A 19913-nucleotide genomic window follows, 5' to 3' on the forward strand; every position below is an offset into this window, starting at 1 on the left:
GACGCGCGGGGGGGGCGGGGCCCGCTCCAGGCAGAGCCGGGGGAGCCCCAGCCCCGCACAGCGCTGCGGCTCTTAACGCGCCGGCACTTCCGGCTCGCTTCGACCGAATGGGGCCAGTGGTCTAAGGGCAGCAGGCGCCGGGCCCGGCCCGTAGTTCGGGAAACGCTGCTCTACCCTATGGTACAATCTGGGGAGGAAAGACACGGATCCGAGTCCTGAATTCCTGCCATTGCAGCCATGTTCCAGGTGCAGAAGCCTCCGGACATGCACAGATGTGAGTTCTTAAAACGGATGGGAAAAATCAGTCAGGGGGCGCACACAAGTGGGAAGCCAAATACCAACCCTCACTGACATGGTCCCCAACTGAAAAGCAAAAAGACACTCCTCACATTCCCCTGGCGCACCAGAGCCCAAAGGGGCCCAGGCTAATGGATTTGTGTGCTCCAGCCCCACAGAGGGATGGAGCGCCAGTGTGGCCTCCCCAATGTTGGAGGGGGCCCCAAGCTTCAGGGGCCAGATCCAGGCAAGCTGGGGGCCGCATCTGGCCCCTGGACCTTAGGTTCCCCATCCCTGCTTTAAAACTTCACACCATGGACAAAAGGAGCATCAGTCTCTAAGGTGCTGCAGGACTACTAGTTGTTTTTTAAAAATGTTCAGTAGCTGTGGAGTTAAGAGCACAGAACCTCCTGCACCATTAGCACAGGTTCCACCTTTGGAGACTTTAACTGCAGGCAGATCAGGGCCAGTGGCCCTGAGCTGAGCAATTCTGATTTTATGCCGGAGAGGACACCATGTGCTGGGCAGTTCCTTACCATTCACAGGACCTTCTAATTTAAACACTGCTGGCTCTGCTAGAAGCGAAGCAGAGGTTATCATATATATAGTAGCCCACTGTCTGTAACGCTGACGCTGATGCTGACATACATGGCTACACCTCCTAGCCGTGTACGTCAGCTCCCCGTCCCCCTTCCCCTCCCTCCCTGGCAGTTCGGCCGAGCGCTGCGCCACTCAGCTGGGTCCCAGCAGGGGAGCAAGCGGCGGCACGACTCGACCCGACCTAACGCGTGGGGAGCGTGGACCCCAAAAGGCCACTTACCACCCCAGACCCTGCTGAGCGGCGCTCCTGCCGAGGGCCAGCTGAGCGGCGCTGCGCTGCTCAGCTGGGTCCCGGCGGGGGAGCAAGCAGCGGCAAGTGATTGTACCTGCTGAAGAGGAGGCATTCTCATCTTTTGGTGCTTCCTTGGAAAATAGCATGCCTTGTTATGGATAGGTAAGGCAGCTGGAGTTTCTGATCACTTCTAAGTATTTCTACAGGACAGAATTAAGATGGTTTGGACTCCTTGTTTGCATGGGTGCTGACAGCCTTCCCAAAACTGCCTATATGCCTGACTGCCGAAGGCTGGGGCCAATGCCGGGGAAGGATAGGTCTGCAGCACGGCAACTCGGCTCCCCCGACGACAGGGGAGGGATGAGGCCATGGTGTGGCAGCCTAGCTCCACTGGCTGCCCGGTAGGGATGGGGCCACGGCTCAGCAGCCCAGCTCCCCAGGACACCAGGGAGAGCTGCGCCAGGCCACAGCATGGCACCCCCAGTCTTCCATGTGGCCAAGAAGGATTAGGCCGGGGATGGGTGGGGCTTGGTTCTAGGTGCAGAGCCTTGGATGGAAGGGATGGGGTGGGACCGGGATTTGCCTTCCCCAGCTGGGCTTTCCCTGCCACCCATGCGCTGTGGTCCCCTGGGCAAGGTGTGTGGGGGAGCTCTGCACTTCAGGAATGGGCGAGGCTTTGGGTGGGAGGGGCAGGAGCAGGACAGCACCACTTGAAGTGCACCATGCCAGCCCGTAGGCAGCCCTGAGTGCTGCGTGGAGAGTGGCACAAGTGGCACATCCCCTCCTCCTTGCCCTTAGCACTGCCTGCAGCGTGCGGCATTTTAGTGGTGATTCAAAGGGCCCAGGGCTCCAGCTGCTGCCACTGCTGCTGTAGCAGTGGCAGCAGGGAGCCCTGGCCCCTTTGAATCACCAGGCCCTGGGGCAACTGCCCCCTTTGATCCCAGTTTCCTACCCCTGCTTGTCTGAGATCTAAATTTATATCACCTGGGCTGTGTCTAGACTGGCCAGTTTTTCTGGAAAATCAGCCGCTTTTCCGGAAAAACTTGCCAGCTGTCTACACTGGCCGCTTGAATTTCCGCAAAAGCACTGACTTCCTACTGTAAGAAATCAGTGCTTTTTGCGGAAATACCATGCTGCTCCCGTTCGGGCAAAAATCCCTTTTGCACAAAACTTTTGCGCAAAAGGGCCAGTGTAGACATCTGAGATTTGTTTTGCGCAAAAAAGCCCTGATCGCGAAAATGGCGATCGGGGCTTTTTTGTGGAAAAGCACGTCTAGATTGGCCACGGCCGCTTTTCCGCCAGAAGTGCTTTTGCGGAAAAACGTCCGTGCCAATCTAGACGCTCTTTTCTGAAAATGCTTTTAACGGAAAACTTTTCTGTTAAAAGCATTTCTGGAAAATCATGCCAATCTAGACGTAGGCCTGGTGCTTTTCCTCTGCCTTCTCCTGCTACACTCCAGAACTGATGCTCGGCATCCCCATTCCTCCTCTGGTCCCCATTGTGTTGAGCCACCCTAAAGCTTGACACCCACTCCCCATAGTGTCCTCATGTCCCTATGCTCATTCCCCCTCCCTGAGCCCTTCAGAGACCCATTCCATCTATGACGGGAGGAGGGGGCGGGAATTTGGGAAGGAGGTCTGCCACAGAGTGAAGTCTGAAGCACTAACATTTCCAGCCCCTCTCTAACCCATTCTATGAAACAGCAGGAGGCCCTCGTGAACTGTGGGAGGTTTGCCTTGGTGGAGAGGTAACTAGAGCCCTAGAGTAGGATTCAGAAGATCTGGGCTCTGTTCCTAGCTTTGCCAATAGCTTGCTAGGTGACTAAGCAGACCATTCCCTCGCTGTATGCCTTAGGGTTATGTGAAACAGAGATTATGATACTGACCTCTGAAAAGCACTTTGAGATCTGCTGGTGGAATGTACTAATTAAGAAGAAGGTATTGTAATGTCTTTCCATGCTGCCCTCCTCAGTGACCCCACCTGGCTATCTGTCCCCTAGTTAGAGACTCACCCCTCTCTGCTGTCATGCCCCATCCTTCTGCAGGGAACAAAAGAGACCGCAGTCCCTCAGGGGATTAGGACTCACCCAGTAGCCACCTGCTATCTAATGAATATGGGTGCTGCTAGAAGGTCGCCTGAAGCTCTCTCCTCACCTAAAAACTGCTAAAGAGTTGGCAGAGACAGTACAAACTTTCTGCATGCATCTAACCTCCCACAGTATGACCCAAGATTGGAGGGAATTCACCTAGGTTCAGTGGGGCAGTTCAGTCTGCCAAGCTCAGTGTTTCTCCAAAGTGGGGAAAGCCTCTGTTCAACCTTTCTCTGCTAGTTTACAAAATAATTATGATGCACAAGCCTCCTCCACCTGGCTCGTTGCTATCAGTAGCAAAGCCAGAAAGCTCACAAAAAGAGCCTATGGTAACATGACAGAAAGAGAGGGGAAACCGTTCGCACCACCCTATAGTTCCCCCCATCAGCATTCAATGAATCATGCAAAATCCATACTCCTCAAGTTGGCTGGGATCTAAAAATGCAACACAGCCTGACTTTGCAGCCTAGCAAGGGATATTTAGTTTCAGAGCATTGCACCTTTAAATGCTTTAGAATGCTGCCTGGCTGCAGACACAGGTTGCTCCTGTGATCTCACTCCAGTGGCTCCCATGTGGGTTGCTGTAGGGACACGCAGTTCTTATTGCTGCAGCAAGCTGAACTGCTCAATGGTTCTTTCCCTGTGAACTGTGGAAGAATGTGTCTGTCAATCTAGGTACACTGGGGGAGGGGAGGGATTTGTGGTACTGAGAGAACTCAGATGGGTTAGCCCAGATTGTCACACTGCAAAGTGGACAGGTTACCAGCCCAAGTGAAAGCCTCACTCCAGTTTTAGCTGATAACCCCACCCAGCTCAGATAGTCCAAAGCTGAAAGGGTTTTTATGTGTGCGGGGGAGGAGCTTGAGGCAACACTGAAGTAAAATCCTGCTCCAACTCTGCAGTGAACACACAGGATATATCTACACAGCAGCTGAAAAACAGAGGCTGGCCTGTTCCAGCCGACTTGTTTGACCTGGCTGAAGCTAAGTGGCTGGCTCATTGCCGACTTGCAAGCTGGAGTTTGTGCCTGGGCTCTAGGCCCCTGCAAGGTAAGAAAATCTCAGTACTCAGGCTGCTGTCTGACCCCAGAAGTCTACACAGCAATGAAACAGCTTCATAGCCAGTGTTCCCTCAAGTCTTTTCCGTTCACGTGCAGTTTTTTCTGTCCATATGCGGAATAATTTTTATATGCACTGAAGCATGTGTGAATGGGCACCACCAGTAGAAACAAAAAGCCTACCTGTGGGCTCTCTGCTAAACTGTTGTGTGGCATTGGAATATCTTTTGGACAGCTACATAAGCACACAACTTACAGCAGGGATGGGCAATAATTTTTGGTGGGAGGCCACTGCAAGATTTTGGTAAGTGGTCAAGGGCTGCACTTTTCTGTGGAGGCGTTGAGGGCTCTGGAATGGAGGCTGGGTACAGAAGGGATCTTGGGGTGCTGAGGAGTATGGAGTCTGAAAGGCAGTTTGGGTAAAGGAGCGGGTTCGCAGCATGTAAAGCTTCCCCAGTGCAGACAGGAAGATGGAGCAGCCAGCCGCTCTGAGCCCTGTGTCTTCTCCCTGCCTGCGCGTCCAGTGGGGTAGGCTATGGACCATATTGAAAGGCTTGGCGGGCTGGATTCGGCCCCTGGGCCGCATCTTGCCCACCTCTGACTTACAGGGAACACCACTCATGGCCCAAGCCCTGCAAGCCTGAGTAAGCTGGCACAGGCCAGCTCCAGGTGTCTAGGTGCTGCATGGACATACTGACATAGTGCTCTGGATGGGGACTTTGCTTTTGTCTAATCTTGTCATTTTCTTCCTTAATCTTGATCTAATCTAGATCTGAAGCTGAAGTGGACATCTTGTTCTTTGTGTATGGAAAACGAAAGAGCTAACTACCCCCAAACAAGGAAACTCATCCCAGCTCAGTCTGACCATTGTTGGGTTTTTAGGCTGAAGTTCCACATATTCCCTTCAATAACTCCTGAAGCCAGGCCAGGATGAAGGAAGACCCTGTGTGTACAGGCTGCATTCATAAACCTAGGCGATAAGGCATTGAGCCAGAGAGAATAGCAGGGTTTGTCCAGGTCCAACAGACTCAGCAGAAAATCACTTGTATGGGCATTACCAGAAGAAATTGTCACTTCCCATCCCTATGCTGGCACTCCGGCCTGCTCTCTCTCTCTCTCTCTGGGTATGTGCTAGCAACATTCCTCAGGCTGTGAAGCCAGATGGTTTCCTGTTCGGCTGGCTGCTTTGGGGCGTGGTAATGTTTATTAATTATAGGTTGTGGGTTGTTTTGCTTACACTGCTGCTCATGTAATTACTGATGTGGGTCTCACTGGACTCAAGGTCATACATTCAACCACTTCCCAATAAGGTGGCATCCAGAAGCCTCCACACAGTGGATACCTACACATTAGGGACATAGCATAGGCCTGGGAGGGACCTCCTGGATCATTGAGTCCAGCCTCCTGTAATTACTGGCAACCCTGGCGTGTTATCCCATTCATAAATGTATCAAGCTTTTAAAATCCCACTACACAGTGATGCTGCATCCCCATATTTTTATGGAAATGTATTTTTGAATATAAATATGTATAACTCAAATATATTTGCAAATCAGGGCATGTGACTCATTGGAGAGTTTTTAATTCCCCTGAATGTGTGTGTGTGCGTGTGTGTGTGTGTATATATATATACACACACACACACACACATTCCATTTGTGTGCACCTATCATTCTGGTACTTGAAGTTAGAAATATGTAGTATAAGCCTGTTCATTAATCTAGGTGGGCTAGTGAAAGCCATTAGTGGTACTTAAGGAATGTAATTGCTCAGTACTCAAGACAGTGATCTGTAAATAGTCTTATTTTTCCTGTGAGCCTGGATTATGGTTGGTCCTACAAAGACGAGTCATACCTAACCAACCTACTTGCCTTGTATGAGGAAATAACTGCCTCTTTGGCTATGGGGAAAGTGATCGACGTGATATACTTTGACTTTAGCCAAGTTTTTTTACATTTTCCCATAGTATTCTTGCCAGCAAGATAAAGAAGTATGGATTGAATGAATGGAGTATAATATGGTGAGAAAGCTGGCTAGATTGTTGGGCTCTGCAGATGGTTATCAATAGCTTGATGTCTAGTTAGCAGCCAGTATCAAGCAGAGTGCCCCACCGGTCAGTCCTGGGGCTAGTTTTGATCAACTTCTTCATTAGTGACCTGGATAAGGGGATAGTGGTAGAGATGTAGCCGTGTTAGTCTGGGGTAGCTGAAGCAAAATGCAGGACAATGTAGCACTTTAAAGACTAACAAGATGGTTTATTAGATGATGAGCTTTCGTGGGCCAGACCCACTTCCTCAGATCAAATAATGGAAGAAAACAGTCACAACCATATATACCAAAGGATACAATTTAAAAAAAATGAACACACATGAAAAGGACAAATCACATTACAGAACAGAAGGGGGATGTGGGGGGGTGGGGGGGGGGGAAAGGAAGGTGAATGCCAGTGAGTTAATGATATTAGAGGTGGGGAAGGGGAAATGTCTGTGAGTTAATAGTATTAGAGGTGATAATTGGGGAAGCTATCTTTGTAATGTGTAAGATAGTTGGGGTCTTTATTAAGTCCGGTGCGGAGGGTGTCGAATTTTAGCATGAATGCCAGTTCAGAGGATTCCCTTTCAAGTGCAGATTTGAATGTCTTCTGAAGTAGGATGCAGGTTAAGGGGATGGATTGCATCCTCGGCAGGTTTGCGGATGACACTAAAATAGGGGGAGAGGTAGATACATTGGAGGTCAGGATAGTGTCCAAAGTGACCTAGGGTATGTCTACACTACCCCGCTAGTTCGAACTAGCGGGGTAATGTATGCATACCGCACTTGCTAATGAAGCCCGGGATTTGAATTTCCCGGGCTTCATTAGCATAAGCGGGGAGCCGCCATTTTTAAATCCCCGCTGCTTCGAACCCCGTGTAGCGCGGCTACACGGGGCTCGAACTAGGTAGTTCGGACTAGGGTGCCTATTCCGAACTACCGGTACACCTCGTTTCACGAGGAGTACCGGTAGTTCGGAATAGGACCCTAGTCCGAACTACCTAGTTCGAGCCCCGTGTAGCCGCGCTACACGGGGTTCGAAGCAGCGGGGATTTAAAAATGGCGGCTCCCCGCTTATGCTAATGAAGCCCGGGAAATTCAAATCCCGGGCTTCATTAGCAAGTGCGGTATGCATACATTACCCCGCTAGTTCGAACTAGCGGGGTAGTGTAGACATACCCCTAGAGAAATTGGAGGATTGGGCCAAAAGAAATCTGATGAGGTTCAACAAGGACAAGTGCAGAGTTCTGAACTCAGGATGGAAGAATCCCAAGCACTGCTACAGGCTAAGGACTGACTGGCTAAGCAGCAGTTCTGCAGAAAAGGACCTGGGAATTACAATGGATGAGAAGCTGGAGATGAGTCAACAGTGTGCCCTTGTAGCCAAGAAGGCTAATGGCATATTAGATTGCATTTGTAGGAGTACTGCCAGCAGACTGGGAAAAGTGATTATTCCCCTTTATTCAGCACTGGTGAGGCCACATCTGGAATATTGTGTCCAGTTCTGGGTCCCCCCGCTACAGAAAGGATGTGGAGAAATTGGAGCGAGTCCAGTGGAAGCCAATGAAAATGATTAGGAAGTGGGCGCATGACGCTACTATCAGTTCCTTCTGTAAACTATGAGCATTGTAGCATGCTAGTTCCAGTGAGACATTACATGCCATGGAACCTCAGCTTCGTAAAAACAGCGGTAGCCAGCAAAGTCTCTGTGCCACTGACATAGTATCTATGGTAAAAATCATATTACAAGTCTTTGTCTTCTCTTTCTCAGAAATTTTGCCGCATGCGCTTACCCTGTTACCACTGGCAGGAAAACTGTGGCCCCAAGCTCCAGTACTTATAACAAATCTGTTTCACCTGTTGCTTTATTTACTTTAGGTGGAAACCTAGTTCACATGCAGCATTTGGTCATGCCTCAAATGATTCATGTTCAGTAAGAGCTGGTCATGCCAAGGTTGCAGGAATTCTTCAGGTTCTGCTTCAACTGGGTTTAAAGTGTTTTCAGCAGAACTGATGCACAGCCTCCAATATTCAAATATCTTCAGATTGAAGTGAACCTGCTTTTTCTACATTCAGATTTCATTGCAAGCCCAGATAAATCTCAGATTCCCCTGGATTCTGCCATGTTCATTTGTGTTTGCCAGAACCATAATCCAACAATGGTGCCTGACAGGTCCAAAAGGCTCTACAACCTTATGTTGTTTAATCCTCATAAAGTAAATATCATACCTCTTTTACAGAGGGGGAAACTGAGGCATTTGGGTTTGAAAGAAGTATAATACCACCACATATAGTGGCCTGACACACCCAAGGTCTCACAGTGATTGAATCAGTTGCAAAACTGGGATTAGAATTAAGGAATTCCCTACCCTGTGCTATTTGAACTAAACTGCACTGTCTAGAAAACAACCCTGCTTGCTTGCTTTCAGACCGTATGCCCAACTCCCAGAATCGGTATTAGCAATTGTACTGAAAAATGCATGCATCGCTTTGAAACAGGTTCATGAGTTTTCATCAGAACTGGCTCTTCTGAACTCTGTGGTTGTTCTGTTGTTTGAAAAGTCCTGGGTGAAAGAGCTCAGTTTAACATTTCTTTTGGAGCAGTTCCCCCCCTTTCATTTTTATAGCTATGCATGACTCAGAGTCATAACAAAGTGATCCCAGCATGATAAAGCAGCAGAGGGGTGGGTGTTTGTTGTTTTGTTCCTCACCATTGACACCACCCCCACAATACAGCATCTTTGCCAGGGCCCCAAGTTCATTTGTGTTGGGTTTCATGCATATGCCACTCTGCCATTAGAGTGCTGCTCAAAGAGGTTAGCAGTTTATCAAATACCCTGGAATGGGCCAGAGCAGCCACATCAAACACCTGCTGGGCCAATTGAGGAGTCTCACATTGCCCTTTTGGCCCTCAGTCTCTGCCCCGGAGTTTTGGCACCATAATGCAGGGAGAAGGGCACTGGACTAATTCTGGAAACCTGGGTTTTTGTGGCAAGCTCTAATGGCTTTGTGTTTCCCTTTACCAAATGGGAATAATTATGTGCCATGTAAAGCACTTTAGGATCCCAGATTTAAAACAACATATAAGTGCCACTACTGTGTTCTTTGCAACTCTTTTTTCCCAGGGACACCCCTGCTATTGTGATATATGCGGGGAAAGGCTGCTCCTACCCTCTCCTCCCAGTCCTCAGTGCTAGGGTTGCCAGGAGTCCGGTATTGGACCGGACAGTCCGGTATTTGCACGCTTTGGCCAGTAAAAAAAATCAGAAAATACCAGACATGTGCAATGTCCGGTATTTTCTGATTTTTCTGGCTGTGCACTGGACGGAAGCCTGGCGGGGGTGGGGAGAGTGACTGGGAGTCCCAGCTGGGAGGTGGGGCCGCGATTGCGCCTTGAGCCCTCAGTCGGTTGAGTGTGAGGAGGAGTGGAAGCTTCCTCCTCGCTCTTGCGTCGCCAGGAGCCTGCGCAGGACAGGCAGCAAGTGCCCAGGTCAGTCCCGCTTCCCACCGGCCGATTTGCTCCCCCCCCCCCTTCCCGGCTGGTCGGTTCTCTCCCACTTCCCCTCCTGATCTTCCCCGGTCAGCCTCCTGCACCGCCCCCAGCTCTGCTTCCCGCCGGCCGGTTCCTCTTCCTGATCTCCCCGGCCAGCGCCGCTGAACCCCCCCCAGCTGTGCTTCCTGCCCCCCCTTACTCTCGGCCAGCCCCGCCCCCTCCCAGCTTGTCCCTCCCCCCCATGAAAGCATGTCCGTTTTTGTGTGTGTGTTTTTTTTAAATGACTACCTGGTAATCCCTAGCAGGTTCTTGGAGCCTTTTTTTTTTTAACTCAACAACTTTGGTTCCTACCCCTCTTTTTTTTCCCCTTCAACAAAATGTTTTCCCGGTGGGGTTTTTTTGGGGAGGGGGGGTGGTTCAGTATTTTTGTTTCAGCCATCTGGCAACCCTATACCTCACCTAGCCATGGCAGCAAGAAAGAGTCCAGGTATTGTGCTCCATGTTTCCTTGCTATTATCACTCTTTTACATTCCTCTGACTAGCCATGGGGAGCCAGTAAAAGCAAAAATGGCTGCAACCTTTCTGCTGTTGCTGTTCAAATATTTTCTTGGGAAAAGTATCATGCCTAAACTGATCTTTGTAGCTTGAAACTGGAATCCAGCAGCCTCTGTTTACTTCTGTATTAGAGCATTCTAGAGCTGAGCCACTGAGCCCTAAAACCTAGTCAAAAAGCTAACCTGGGCCTTATGTGCCACCAATTTAGCTTCTCCTAGACCAGGAAGTTCCTGGCCAGGCACTTTGACCAAGTCAATCTTTGCATTGCTGTTACACCACCACACTGAAAAGTAGCACAGTGAGCACATTCTAGGATCCCACTTTTTCCATCCAACCTAGATGGGAACCAGATGGGATCCCCTTTTATTTAGAAATATGAGCAAGACAAGTATTCACAATCTACTGATGCCTATTTGTGAGCCTCCTGGGGGTCACAGCCCCAGGCAGAAGGACCATATGATTAAAAAAAAGTAAGACTGAAATCTGTGTTGCAGAGGGTATTGTTGAGCTTAATCTTCAGAAATCATTAGGTTAAAAAGATGCAAGTTTTGGGATAACCCACAATGGAGTGTGGAACAGATATGCTGCGTTCATGGTAGTTTAGAGATTTTTTCTCCCAAATTTCTGCTGCAGGAAAAGCAGATCACTATAACTGTTCTGTTAGTGCCCAATGAAGAAAGAATTCCCTGAAGGCTTGTACAGAAGCAAGAGCACTAGCTAATTTCATAATCCGAATGACTGCATAGAGCAGCAAAGCAAAGCCATAATTTACAACAAGGAACACTTCTTTGTGAAATGGTTCTGCAAAGTCCATCTGGATTCTCTGCCAAGATCTATCTAACAGTAAACCAAGCATTCGGGTGCAGGCATAGCCTGCACAAGCTAAGAACTCCCTACATTCATTTCAGCATTAATGTGTCTGGCCACCACAAGCCACTTCTTGCTATGCTAACACCTTTCAACTGACTTGCTGCAGTTCATTCTGAATGTGCTCTTGTAATTCAGTTGGCACACCACCAAGGATACCAGAGTACAATACTCCCACACAACATAAGGCTTGTCTAATGGGCAACTGACTAGATTAGCAACTGCAAAATTCAAATAGCTTATTCTGCAATAGCTATTCTGATCATTTCTCCATGTAGACTTCACCTTACTGACTCCTGAATAACAAAGTAGAATGCACAATACACCTGCCAGTGTCCTCATGTTGCTTTTTCAATGTCCTCACCTGCAGAATGGAGCCATAAGCAGTTACCAGCCTCAGTCATTCAGAAATCAATAGTATGGCTGAAAAATAATGAGATTGGCTTTAAAATAATACACACTTTTATTTACTTTCTGCTTTTTGAACTGTTAGAATGCACTCAGTTCCCATTTCCAAATTTTTCTTTTGTTTCTAAATGAAAGCTGAGATTCTTAATGTATCCGTACGACTCCAGCAGCTGGGACTTGAAAAACACCAAATATTGTGAAATGCACACTAACGTCACAAAAGCTGGTAACACAGCATAAACAAAAAGATGACAGTGCCAAATTCCATCCCACTAACCTCTTCACACATCTCCGCTGTGTCTAGACTGCATCCCTTTTCCATAAAAGGGATGCAAAGTAGACACATCGCAATTGCAAATGAAGCGGGGATTTAACCCCCCCCGCTTCATTTGCATAAAGATGGCTGCCGTTTTTTTCCGCGTCGGAGCTTTGCTGGAAACAATCGCCAGTCTAGACGCGGATCTTTTGGAAAATAAAGCCTTTTCCAAAAGATCCCTTATTCCTCTTAAAATAAGGAATAAGGGATCTTTCGGAAAAGGCTTTATTTCCCAAAAGATCCGCGTCTAGACTGACGCTTTTTTCCAGCAAAGCTCTGAGCCGGAAAAAAGCGGCAGCCATTTTTATGCAAATGAAGCGGGGGGGGGGGATTTAAATCCCCGCTTCATTTGCAATTGCGATGTGTCTAATTTGCATCCATTTTACGGAAAAGGGATGCAGTCTAGACACAGCCCTGCTGATATGAAAACCACCTGCTTCAAGTGTCCTTTGTGATTTTTACCAGCAATCCAAAAAGTCAGCATACCCCAACCAACCTTTGCAGGATTTGGAGTTACTTGAAAATTTCTAGAAGAGATCAGAAAAAGAGTTTTAAACCAGGGGCTATTTAATCTCATAGTAGCACGTCCAGGGGAATGAATGGTGGATGTCCCATTACTTGAGACAACCTACCGTTATTTATGTGAGATACTTACATGGCCCCCATTACCACTGTCTCCTCATACCTCTGCCCTGAGGAGGAACTCAGGCACGGAGAAGACAGGCCTAGGGTCTTACAAGAGGCCTGGTTGGGCAAGGGGATTGAATCTGAGGCTTGCGAGGACTGAACTAGCACCATAACCACTAAACCAGTGGTCCCCAACGTGGTGCCCGCGGGTGCCATGGCGCCCACCAGACCATTTCTGTGCACCCACCAAGTGATCAGGGCCAGCCCCACCCCCGGGCACGTGGCGCATGGGCAGTGCTGGCCCCTGGGTGCGCAGCGTATGGGCAGCCCCTCCCCCAGGTGCACGGCACAAGGGCTGTGCCAGCCCCAGGTGCGCGTCATATAGGTGGTGCTGGCCCTTGGGCGTGCAGCAGAGGCGTGGCACTGGCCCTGGGTGCACAGCACATGGGCAGCCCCATCCCTGTGTGCGCGGCGCATGGGCTGTGCCGGCCCCAGGCACGTGGCGTATGGGTGTTGCCGCTCCTGGGCACGCGGCACAGGAGCGGCGCCGGCCCCAGACACACTGGGCATGCGACACAGGAGCGGCAGCTCCTAGGCATGCGACACAGGAGCGGCACCAGCCCTGGGCATGCAGGGCATGGGCTGTTCCAGCCCCAAGCGCATGGCATATAGGAAGCCCCACCCCTGGGTGTATGGCACAGGAGCAGCACCAGCCCCGGGAGTGCAGCGCATGGGTGGCGCTGGCACCGGGCACGCGGCGTATGGGTGGCTCTACCCCTGGGTGTCCATGCGGCCCCGCCCCCGGGTGCCCGGCGCGTGAGTGGCCCTGCCCCCATGCGCCTGGCAGCCCCAAAAGGTTGGGGACCACTGCACTAAACCATCTTTTCTCTCTAGTCTAGGCAAAGCCTTGGGAACACTACCTTGTATTAGCTCTGAGGAAACTGCGAGGGGGGCAGCAAACTGAATGGACCAAATAGCCTATAAGGCTTCTGCACCTTTGAGTTCATCCATTATAAATAGAAATGGGCTGAATCTGAACCAGGGGTGGATTTACCATGAAACAAACAGTGCTGTTACACTCAGCCCCCAGTGGCAGGGCGGAAAAGCAATGAAAACAAATGCCTCATTTCCCGGCTTTGTGCTGTATGTCCTAATGGTTGTTCTTGTGGTAATGCCCACAAGGTGTTTAGTGTGCACATGAGGGCAAGGAACAAGTTGATAATGAAGTTGAATGGCCCATTAAGGAACATTTAGCTCATAGACACTAGAACATGCCTGCCCTGTCTGAACTTGACTTAATGGACTTTTCCTCACACAGAAAGTGAAGGGTCAGCTAGAGATGTTTCAGGACCCCAGAAAGAAGAGCCAGCCAGGGAGAGGCCGGCTCGGGCAGGAGCCTGGAGTAGTTCAGCTTGGGCTGGGGCTGCCCCTTTTTGTGCTTAACTCTGGCTTTTCCCAGCCCAGGTGATGCCTGGTTCCTCTTGGTCAGTGAGTCAGTGCTTGCACAGGGCAGTGACCGTCACCCTCTCCTTGCTTCTGGCATTTCAAAAGTGGCGGCAGTGGAAATTTTACTCCTGTTGCACCAAGGAGCACAGATGCCCAAGGGCTCGCTTTCAAGCTGCCTCCTATATAATCCTGGGTCAGGGCAATGTCCACTGGGCCCTCAGAAGGGAGGGGCAGAGTGGACTATAAGGGGCTGTGGGGATGAGCCCAAAACAGCAGAAGGGGCAGCGGGAGTGAGCTGTGAGGGGTGGTGCAGTGGAATAATTACCCCACACAAGGTAATGAGGGGAAAAGAAGCCTTCCAGAGGCTGCACAGAAATCCTAGCCAATGAGAAGAGCGCTCATTAGGAGCCAATCAGGGGAAGGCTTGTGGAAGCAGCCCAGTTATAAGGGGCTGCTGAGCAGAGATTATTCTCTTCTGCTATTCAAGGGGGAAGGGTGGACTGCCACAGAAGTACCTAGTTAGACCAGTGCTGAGGAGGTAAGCTGGGCTAACGGGGCCCTTGGCTGACCATTGCTAGGCTGTGGGCCTTGCTGGAAGGGATAAGGCGGTGCTAGGGCTATGAGGGAGGTGGCCTAGGGATATAGGCAGCTGATTATACCCCACTGGCTGGTGATGTGTAAGTAGTCAGTAACCAGAATGCAGGTTGCTCCTGAGGCAAGGGACCAGCTGAGAGCCTGCAATTGGCCAGTGAGATCAGAGATTGTGATTTTGAACAATTGCTTATTCGTTCAAAGACAATTCTCATACATGTTGTTCTAATTGATGCACATCATCCTTTTTTTAATTTTTACACATTATTCACATGAGCGCATGCAAATACAAGGTCTATGTCTACACTGGCCGGTTCTTGCACAAGAACATCTTGCACAAGAGTTCTTGTGCAAGAACTCTTGTGCAAGAACACATCCACACTGCCATGTGCTTTTGCAAAAGACCATCCATGGCAGTGTGGACATTCTCTTGCACAAGAAAGCTCTGATGGCCATTTTAGCCATAAGGCTTTTTTGTGTGAGGAGCCCCTGCTGTGCATCCACACTGCCCTCTTGTGCAAGAGGGCTTATACTTGTTAGAAACGACTGTAGCTCTTGCTCAAGAAGCCCTGTCTTCTGATGCCCTACTGTTAATTTTCTTGCACAAGAGTGGGCGGGCAGTGTGGACTCTGTAGGTTTTTGTGCAAGAACCTGCCAGAGTAGACAACATAGCCAAGCTGTTTTCTAGATCCAAAGTTCTCAAATTGTGGTCCAAGAACTCCATTCAGGTGGATTGAAGAAAGGCTATTAAGTTTTTCTTATTAAAAAGGACTCTAATCCAAAACACTTTACAATAGTTAGTACAACCATTTGGAAAGATCATTTAGTAGTCTACCAAGACCCTAAACTGTTTTTAAGTGGCCAATGGAGGGTAAAAAAACCTACGGAAACAATGAAGGTTTTTTAATGTACTTCCTATTATGATATAGGAGGAAGGAAAAAATAATGAAAAATGGGGATGGAAGAGGTGATAAGAGAATGTTCTTTTTCTTGACTGGGTCCCCAGGGTGAAGAGCAAAAAGGAAGCAGAGCACAAGTCCCCACTAATTCTAAATCCTCCACTGATCTGACCAGTCCATTATGCAAATTCTCCCCCAAGCGTCAAATTTTTAGATTCAGATTTGAATGTAAACCTGGTGGTTTGAAAAGTCTCTTGCTGAATGATGTAGTAAAATAATTTAGGTATTTTTATAACACCATACTAAAGGAGGGACCATGAGCAAAAAGTCATAAAAGTAATATTTCATCTTTATACAGCACTCTACATCCAAGGATCTTCTGGAAATTTCTAGAGTCAAACTGGGTGTCCCTGGAAATTTCTAGAGTCAAACTGGGTGTCACAACACTCTGAGTAGTAGTATCTCCATTTTACTGAGAGGGAAACGAATCAGAGAGATTAAGTGGCCTGGCCAAGGTTATTAACTAATTCACTGGCAGGGCTGGAAACAGAATTTAAGATTCAGCACTCCTGGGTTAGCCCATTGCTCTGAACTCTTATATATCCTTGCTGGAAATCTTGTTACTATCTAAGGGTACGTCTACACTAGCTCGTTAGTTGGAGCTAGGTAGGGTAATGAGGGCACGTGGAGTTGCAAATGAAGCCTGGGATTTAAATATCATTCCACAAGGAGTAACGGTAGTTCGAATTAGGATCTTTAATTCAAACTACCTACTCCGTGCCATGTGTAGCTGGGTCACAGAGTTCAGACAAAGGGGGAATTTAAAAATGGCGGTGTCCGGGAACATGCAAATGAAACCCGGAATATTTAAATCCTGGGCTTCATTTGCAACTCCGCTTGCCCTCATTACCCTGCCTAGCTCGAACTAACGAGCTCGTGTAGACGTACAATATGGTGTTTATACCTAAGGGCTATGTCTAGACTGGCATGACTTTCTGGAAATGCTTTTAATGGAAAAGTTTTCCGTTGAAAGCATTTTTGGAAAAGAGCGTCTAGATTGGCACGGACACTTTTCCACAAAAGCACTTTGGCCACGGTCCCTTTTCTGCAAAATCTAGATGCACTTTGGCGCAAAACAAATCTCAGCTGTCTACACTGGCCCTTCTGCGCAAAAGTTTTGTGCAAAAGGGACTTTTGCCCGAACGGGAGCAGCATAGTATTTCCGCAAAAAGCACTGATTTCTTACAGTAGGAAGTCAGTGCTTTTGCGGAAATTCAAGCGGCCAGTGTAGACAGCTGGCAAGTTTTTTTTTAAAGCGGCTGATTTTCTGGAAAAACTGGCCAGTCTAGACACAGCTGGTAATGTGCAAGCAGAATAAGTCCTGACTAGTAATATATATACACTCAGTATTTTAATAGGGCCACTTCCACAAAGCTGAAAACAAATACTGTATGAGCTAAATCATTTGGGAGGAAGAATTAAATCAGAAAAATGTAATGATAATGGGAAGTAATCACCTTATTAGATGCTCAAAAGCCACAATCCCACTAGTAAGGAAGAAAGCCATGCTGATTAAAAAGCAATCTTGTTTAGAAGGGTGTGAAGGCTGCTATAAAAATAATACATAACAAACTGAAGAAAGGGGAAGATGATAGTAATGAATATAAATCAGAAGTTAGATATTGTAGAAAATTGATAAGGGAAGCAAAGCATCTCACAGAAAATTTATGTACAAAAGCAGTAAGGACAAAAAGGACTTTTTAAAAAAATGTTAGAAACAAAAACAATCATGGCACTGGTACTAGTCCATTACTAACTAGAAATAGTAGAATTAGCTATACTAATGCTAAAAAGGCTGAAGTGTTCAATAAATATTTCTATTCTGTATTTGGGGAAGTACAGATGACAATTTTATTATATGGTGATAACTCTTTCCATTCCACTGGTAACTGTGGAAGATGTTACACAGATGCTGCTAATGTTAGACATTTTACAATCAGCTGGTCCAGATAATTGGCATCCAACAGTTTTAAAAGATCTGGCTGAGGAGCTCACTGGCTACTAATGTAGATTTTCTATAAGTCTCAGAACACTGGGCAAGTTCCAGAAGACTGAAAGAAAAAATTTGTTCATCAACTTAATTAAAATGAAACAATCACAGAAACCGTTTGCTTACCTTGTCAAATATTAAACTTTCAACTTTTTTTAGCAGTTTACATTTAACACAGTACTGTACTTTTGTTTTTTGTGTATTTTTATGTTGTTTTTTTGGGCCTGTGTTCCCTGATAGCTTACTCCTGGTTCCAAATGTGATGTGTGGTTGACCAGTCTGTTTATAACTTTGGTGTTCATAACTCTGAAGTTCTACTGTAATCAGAGGGGTAGACAGAGCCACCAGGCCCCTGGACAAGATGGAAAAGTGGCTCCATGCTCCTAGAAGGGGTGGGGCCTTGGATGAAAGGAATAAAGCTGGGATAGCCAGCCATCAGCCCCACCAAGGTCACACCATGCTCCCTCCTACGCTAGTCCTTAAGGATGCCCAGAGCATGGTGTGCGGGCTCAGGCTACTGCCACAGTAGCAGTAGTGGCTAGGGTTTCCAGATGGTTTAACCAAAAATACTGAACCCCCCGTCCCTCCCCAAAGGACCCTGAGAGTTATTAATAAAACAGCATTAAACAGCATGGCCCCTTTAAGAAAAGTCTTTGGGATTTTTGCTGGTGGCCATCTTGTTTTCTTGATCTGAGCCTGAAGGCAGCTTCCCTGCAGAACCAGGTAAGCAGTGGGTCCGGGAACCCGGGAGGAGAGGCGGGGGCTGGGCCTAGTTGCTGAGTGTGTGTAGGGTTGCCAGGTGTCTGGTATTTTCACCTCCTAGCAGGGAAAAAAATCAGAAAATACCAGACATTTTAGGTGTCCAGTATTTTTTTTACCGGATAGGAAGTGAAAATACCAGACTGTCCAAGTCAATACCGGACACCTGGCAACCCTAGTAGTGGCAGTGGTGGCTGCAAGCCCCAGGCCTTTTTGAATCAGCAGTAAATATGGGATTTTGGAAAACAGATTTCTAACTTAATTTCTTTTATAAGATTACAGGTTTTGTTGAAAGAGATAATATTGATTTAATTTAATTAGGTTTCTTTAAGGCATTTAACTTGATACTTTGACATTCTGATTTAAAAAACTATAATTTTATAAAATTAACATGGCACTCATTAAATGCATGAAAAGCTAAGTGCAAACTGCTAATTGTCATCAAGTGGGTATGTTTCCAAGGGAGTCCCATAGGGATTGGTTTTGGCCCAATGTCATTTAACATTTTATCTATGCTCACAAAGAAAACATAAAACCATCTCAAATTTTTGTTAAGTGCAAAATTTATTGTAGCGGTAAATAATGAACAAGGACAAGCCAGTGATTCACAGCAATCTGGATCACTTGGTAAACTAGAGGCATACAACCAGTATGTGTTTTAATACCAATAAATCTAAATGTATACCCCTAGGAACAAAGAAATGTAGGCCATAATTGCAGAACCAGGGACTCTGCTGGGAAGCAGTGACTATGAAAAAGATTTGGGGAATGGGGTAGATAATCAGTTGAATATGAGCTCCTGGTGTGATGCCATGGCCAAAAGAGATAATGTGATCCTGGGTTGCATTTAAAGGGGAATCTTGAGTAGGGTAATAGTTATCTCTATATTTGGCACTGGTACATTGGCTGCTGGAATGTTGTGTCCAGTTCTGGTACCTATAGATCAAGATGGATGCAGATAAATTACAGAGGGCTCAAACATAAGTCACAACAATGAATAAGGGATGGAAAAACCTGCCTTATAACACTCAAAAGAGCTCACATGATTTAGCTTCACAAACAAATTTAAGAGACGACTTGATTGCAGGCTACAGATCTATATGGGGACAAATATTTATAATGGGCTCTTCAGTCAAGCAGAGAAAGGAATAACATGATCCAGTGTTTGGCAGTTGAAATTTAAACATTCAGACTGGAAATAAAGTGTAATTTATTAAAAGCAAGAGTAACTATTAGAATCTTCACTTTCAACTTTTAAATCAACTTCTAAATGTTTTCTTCTAAAGTTCTGCTCTAGGAATTATTTGGGGGCAGTTTTATAGTCCGCGTTAGACAGGAGGGCTACTTCTAGACTGCCCCCTCTTGTGCAAGTAAATATGCAAATGAGGTGAGGAGGTGAATATCGCCATGTCTCATTTGCATACTTAATGAGCTGCCATTTTTGCACAAAACCCCCTTCTTGTGCAAGAGCTGTTCTTCCTGGAAAAAAAGCATCAGAACAGCTCTTGAGCAAGAGGGGTTTTTTGCGCAAAAATGGTGGCTTGTTAAGCAAGCAAATGAGACACAGCAATATTCACCACTTCACCTCACTTACATATTTTCTTGTGCAAGAGGGGT

At 47.4% G+C, this 19913-nt stretch overlaps 1 protein-coding gene and 1 long non-coding RNA gene across 4 annotated transcripts in view; one reads left to right on the forward strand and one right to left on the reverse strand.

Annotated features, from left to right (window-relative positions):
• The window catches only part of LOC102448373 (transient receptor potential cation channel subfamily V member 6-like), a 98520-nt gene that overhangs the window by 71804 nt on the left and 6803 nt on the right, over window positions 1-19913 (reverse strand). The gene's annotated exons all lie outside the window — the stretch shown is intronic.
• LOC142819036 (uncharacterized) lies at window positions 29-5811 on the forward strand. Its single transcript, XR_012896726.2, has 3 exons — window positions 29-274; window positions 4100-4246; window positions 5025-5811. It is a non-coding gene; the product is annotated as an uncharacterized LOC142819036 (long non-coding RNA).

The sequence above is a fragment of the Pelodiscus sinensis genome, chromosome 1, assembly GCF_052426305.1.
Source record: "Pelodiscus sinensis isolate ZL-2025 chromosome 1, ASM5242630v1, whole genome shotgun sequence".
Classification (NCBI taxonomy): Eukaryota; Metazoa; Chordata; order Testudines; family Trionychidae; genus Pelodiscus; species Pelodiscus sinensis.